Genomic DNA, 6,357 nt, shown 5'->3' on the forward strand with positions numbered 1-6,357 from the left:
CTGACCATGACCAGGACCCAAATAAAAGACAAAACATGACCTTGGAGCCAGAAAAGTCCAAAAAACTAGACCAGGAACAAAACCTAAATCCTAAGCACCTGGAAAACAAGAATGGCAAAACCCATACGACTCACATGCTTTACACATTTTTCCTACCAGGTCATCCAAGGTCATGCAACACAAAGCTGTTAATTCAAGACATAGGAAGTACAATGGTGCTTATTGGCTCTTTCTACCATGAGATATGGTCACTTTTAGTGGTTCACTACCTTATTTTGGTCACATTTCATAAGGGTCAAAGTGACCTTGACCTTGATCATATGTGACCGAATGTGTCTCATGATGAAAGCATAACATGTGCCCCACATAATTTTTAAGTTTGAAACAGTTATCTTCCATAGTTCAGGGTCAAGGTCACTTCAAAATATGTATACAATCCAACTTTGAAGAGCTCCTGTGACCTTGACCTTGAAGCAAGGTAAACCAAACTGGTATCAAAAGATGGGGCTTACTTTGCCCTATATATCATATATAGGTGAGGTATTCAATCTCAAAAACTTCAGAGAAAATGGGAAAAATATGAAAAATAGCTGTTTTTTAGGCAACATTTATGGCCCCTGCGACCTTGATCTTGAAGCAAGGTCAAGATGCTATGTATGTTTTTTGGGGCCTTGTCATCATACACCATCTTGCCAAATTTGGTACTGATAGACTGAATAGTGTCCAAGAAATATCCAACGTTAAAGTTTTCCGGACGGACGGACGGACGACTCGGGTGAGTACATAGACTCACTTTTGCTTCGCATGTGAGTCAAAAACAACAACCAGGAACACACAAAACCAAAACCAAAACCAGTAAGAAGAAATCTGTTCAGGGAAAATTTAGTCACACCAGTCTTCCTTGAACACCCTGTGATCTTGGAGGATACAAAAGAGGGACCTGCCACGTTCAGAGCGCTAGGCCTCCACAGATTCAAAACAATCCAGGCAGCGGTGGGCCCGGTGCTCTCTCTCCGTCCCCTGGCGGGCGAGAGATGGCTAGTGGGCTGCAACAGCAAAAATCAGCAAAACAAACTTACTAAAATCACTGATCTAGGTGGCGTTACAATTAAATGCTTCGCTCCGGAAGCCACGACCGAGGGCGTTGTCAAAGGGATCCCCAGGGAACACTCTGAAAATGAAATCCTACGGATGGACATCCGAGTAAACATCAAGTCGGAATCAGGCAAGACTGCCCAGAAAGGCCTGGCAGCCATTAAAAAAATAGTCAGATTAAAAAACAAAAAAGGAGACATCTCCGAGGCAATCAAAATTACATTCAGAACGGCTGTTCTGCCAGACAGTGTAACCCTCGAGGGGGAGGAGCTTCCCCTCGAGGCGTTCGCCTGCCCAGTCAGACGCTGCGGGCGGTGCAGCCGATTTGGGCATAGCGGTCCACAGTGCCGGGCCAAAACAAAGACATGTGCTAGATGCGGTGGCAGAGACCACGACGTGACAGAGGGTTGCGAACAAGAAAGAAACTGTGTTAACTGTCATGGTGGACACTCCGCCGCTTACATGGGATGCCCGGAGTACAGGGTAAGACTGAGAGCAAACACGATCCGCTCTCAGTCTTACATACCCTACTCCGAGGCAATGCAGCGCGCGAGAAAAGAAATCCTCAATGAGAAACAGGAGAAAGAAGAAAAACAAACACGGGACTCTCCCGCACAAATAGATAGCTTCTGGAAAACACAAACACACACACATAACCAAGTCACCTCCACCCCTGCGGAGGGGTATGCAAAGGCGCTCAGGCGCACACAGCTGGGGGAAACTCGACAACCTCTCCCACCACGCATACCCAAGCAGACAACCTCAAATAAGTCCAACAGCCACGTGCCACACAAACCTAGACAGACAGCCATAGACAAATTAATCAGCCACGAGCCACGAACACAACGCACACACGCAGAACAAACACAGACAAACAAAATCCCCTCATCCTCAGACACTATAGAAAAAGCAATAGACCACATATACACCCGAGTGATGGCAAAAGTAGAGACCAGCATCACAGACATCCTCAGGGCAGAAAAACTAAAAACCGAAAAGGAACTAGCCACAGCAATACTACAAAAGCAAGAAAATCAAAAACAACAAGAACTCACGACTAACACTCCAGACGGCGAGGCCACAGAATTCGTGCAAATGTGCCTCAGTTTTATGATAGCGGCCAGACAGCAACAGAACCCAGGCTTTTTGGTCAAATCCATTGAAGACGTTTACTTCTCTCTAACTAAAAAACCGGCAGTACATACCTCACCAGACAAAAAACTACTGGCACTGGGTGCCCTGGCTGGAAGCAGGGAGCTCAGTGCCCGAGAAATTCAAGACATTAGAAATAATGCATAATAAGCAACATCGAACAGTTCAGGGCAACATGCTCTATAAAGCGCAATTAATATTTACGATTCTAGTGTCCATAATGGCAGGAAAAACAGGAATAAATAAGACACACGGAGGAACTAACCTCAGAGTCCTCCAGTGGAACTGTCGAAGTCTAAATAAAAACGCCCCACAACTTAAACACTTCCTAACCGAAAATAACTGTGATGTTCTATGCATACAATCCCCCAAAGGTTACTATAACAAACTCCCAAACCTGGAGGGATTCTACTACCCACCTATCGTAGACCTAAAAAACAAAGGCAAAATAATCCAAGTAGTCACGTACATAAAATGTGGCCTAACATATGAAATTATAAAGTCACCTGTTCCACAAAACCCTATCGTTCACTCCTGCGCCATACAAATCCCATCAAAAAACGGCAAAAAAATAAACATAGTTAACGTATACTATCCCAAGGGATGTAAGACAGATGAAGACTCAAAATGGCTTGTGGACCTAAAAGTAGGCCCGGCACACTGGATGATCCTAGGTGACTTTAACGATCACCACAACATGTGGACCTAAAAGTAGGTCCAGCACACTGGATGATCCTGGGCGACTTTAACAATCACCACAACATGTGGGACCCAAATGTGATAAATAAGTACAGCTACCTAGCAGAAAACATCACACACTCAAACTTACAACTACTAAATGATGGCTCTATTACACGTATCCCGGACACAAATAAACACAACCCCTCAGCCATAGACTTATCCATGATTAGCTCGGAATGTTTTCTAAATACAGACTGGACGCTGTTCCCGGATACTCTACAGTCTGATCACCTAGTTTTACTGATTGACCTGTATAACTGTAACCCAGGACAAGAAAGTAACGAGAAAAAAGTAGAGTACAACTATAACATAGCGGACTGGAATATGTTTCAAAACATATTAAAACTCCCCTCGCTGGACGAAATTAAAGATAAGGATATAGAGAAATACTATGAGAACATACGCAAATGTATAATAGAAGCAGCAGACAGAAGTATCCCTAAACAAGAAGGGCAAAGCCCATACGACTCACATGCTTTACACATTTTTCCTACCAAAATACATGTGACCTTGACCCAAGGTCAAGGTCATCCAAGGTCATGCAACACAAAGCTGTTAATTCAAGACATAGGAAGTACAATGGTGCTTATTGGCTCTTTCTACCATGAGATATGGTCACTTTTAGTGGTTCACTACCTTATTTTGGTCACATTTCATAAGGGTCAAAGTGACCTTGACCTTGATCATATGTGACCAAATGTGTCTCATGATGAAAGCATAACATGTGCCCCACATAATTTTTAAGTTTGAAACAGTTATCTTCCATAGTTCAGGGTCAAGGTCACTTCAAAATATGTATACAATCCAACTTTGAAGAGCTCCTGTGACCTTGACCTTGAAGCAAGGTAAACCAAACTGGTATCAAAAGATGGGGCTTACTTTGCCCTATATATCATATATAGGTGAGGTATTCAATCTCAAAAACTTCAGAGAAAATGGGAAAAATGGGAAAAATAGCTGTTTTTTAGACAACATTTATGGCCCCTGCGACCTTGACCTTGAAGCAAGGTCAAGATGCTATGTATGTTTTGGGGCCTTGTCATCATACACCATCTTGCCAAATTTGGTACTGATAGACTGAATAGTGTCCAAGAAATATCCAACGTTAAAGTTTTCCGGACGGCCGGACGGCCGGCCGGACGGACGGACGGACGGACGGACGACTCGGGTGAGTACATAGACTCACTTTTGCTTCGCATGTGAGTCAAAAAACTGCACAATAACGATAGAAAACACAACACTAAAACCTAGTAAAACGGTAAAGTTCCTGGGAGTAACTATACATAGAGACCTATGTTGGAACCCCCACATAAACAACCTAGTCGAAAAAGCTAATAAGACCATCAGCATTATAAAGATGTTAAAGGCCGAGCCATGGGCCAGGGGACAAAAATTCCTGACAGTGACAGACATAGTCAAAGCCCTGATCCGCTCTCGACTAACATATGGACAAGAGGCCTTCTTTGCAGCCACTAAATCCGACCTAAAAAACTAGAAACCATAGAACTAAAAGCTTTGAAAATAGCTTTAAATATCCCTAGAACAGCAAATATCAAAAAAACATACGAGGAGGTCGGCTGGCTATCCCTAACAGAGGAGAGACAGCTTAGAGCCACACAATACGTTCAGAGAGCATCAGCAAATGAAACCAACCCAACAAACGAGGTTCTGTCAGACAACTTCACAGATTTCGACAATATCAGATACAAATGGCTCCGCGACAAATCACAAGCACAATATGACAAAATACTCCCCATCTGGGAATACACAAAACCAATACTAAACAAGGCTAACATAACAACGGACGACATAATAAAACAAAACATAGCCACCTTTCCCCCCTGGCTGCTTGAGGCACCAACCATAGAAGAAAATATCCCTATGAATATGAAGAAATCAGACAATCCCCTACTAGCTGCAACTGTTGCAAAAGAACTTCTAAACACAAAATACCAACACTTCCTCAAAATCTACACTGATGGATCCAAGCAGAGTAACGGTGCAGTGGGCTGTGCATTTGTTGTCCCTGATCTTGATGTCACAAAAAGATACAAACTTAATAATGATATCTCCATCTTCACTGCAGAACTATTCGCCATCTATATGGCTCTCTCTTTCATAAATGACCTTCCTAACAAACCAGTGGCTATAGCCGTCTGCACGGACTCAAAATCTTCCTTACAAGCCCTTCAATCAGAAACTAAAAATCGTCAGGAAATACAAACCGAGATAAAGTTACTAGCTAACCAAATAATCATATCCGGAACTGACCTTCACCTACAATATATTCCCTCACATACTGGTATCAGAGGGAATGACCTAGCAGACGAGGCTGCACAACAGGCTGCCCTGATGAACAAACAACACCAAATAAATCTAAAATACTCCAAATCAGAAGCCGACTCAATCATCATAAAAGTTTTCAAAACACAACAAACTCAAACAAATGAGAAAGACAGATTCCCCCCGCTACCAAATGCTCTCCTCACAATACTAAGAAAAATCACAACTAATAGCTGCACATATAAATTCACCAAACCCCTCTGTGAATGCGGAGAGCCTGTAAATTTTCACCACATCTTCACTGCATGTCCACATTCAACACACTTTCACAGGCTACATGAACACATAAAAACACTCAATCTCACACCAACACAATGTCTCAAAAATGGCGTTTTTTGACGGCATGATTCACTTTCAACCGTCGAAACGGTGAGTTAAACTGAATGATATTTCACGTTTTGTACATCCGAAAGTTTATTTGGTGTCTTACCTAACAGTTCATACACATTTCGTTCAAATCCGTCGCGCAGTCAGGCTGATCCAGCGTGTAAAGGAGAGCGACCACAATCCTCAAAAACAGCAACAAATCCAGGGGTTCTGTGGTGTTTTTGCTGGGTAGCCGCCATTGATATGCAATAAATCTAAAACTACAAATAGCAGCCTCTCCACATTTCACAGAACGATGACAAAGACCCTCATCTGGATTCGCGCTATTACTTGGAGCTAACAGAACCCGTGATCTGCTGTTAGGTGTGTTGTTTTTTAAATGTGTTTTTGGCACGGTGTTATGGTGTGCATGCGCGTGAGTTTATGCATCTGTCTGTCTGTGACTACGTGTGTGTTTGTATGTTTGCATGATAAACAAAATTATCCGAAGAGCTCCAAATAATTATACTTTTTGAGTTTGTGTGACTGTTCCCGTAGCTTGATGTTCACGATTTACGAATTAAGGGACAACCAAAGAGACGTTCTCTGTGTCATAACGGACAGATAACGGTTCTCTGTATAGTAGGCCGTTATGACCTCGAGACAATGCTCTTACAGACTCTTACAAACCTGGCGATGTCCATCTCCACAGCTCCATTT

The sequence above is a fragment of the Littorina saxatilis genome, linkage group LG11 (assembly GCF_037325665.1).
Source record: "Littorina saxatilis isolate snail1 linkage group LG11, US_GU_Lsax_2.0, whole genome shotgun sequence".
Classification (NCBI taxonomy): domain Eukaryota; kingdom Metazoa; phylum Mollusca; class Gastropoda; order Littorinimorpha; family Littorinidae; genus Littorina; species Littorina saxatilis.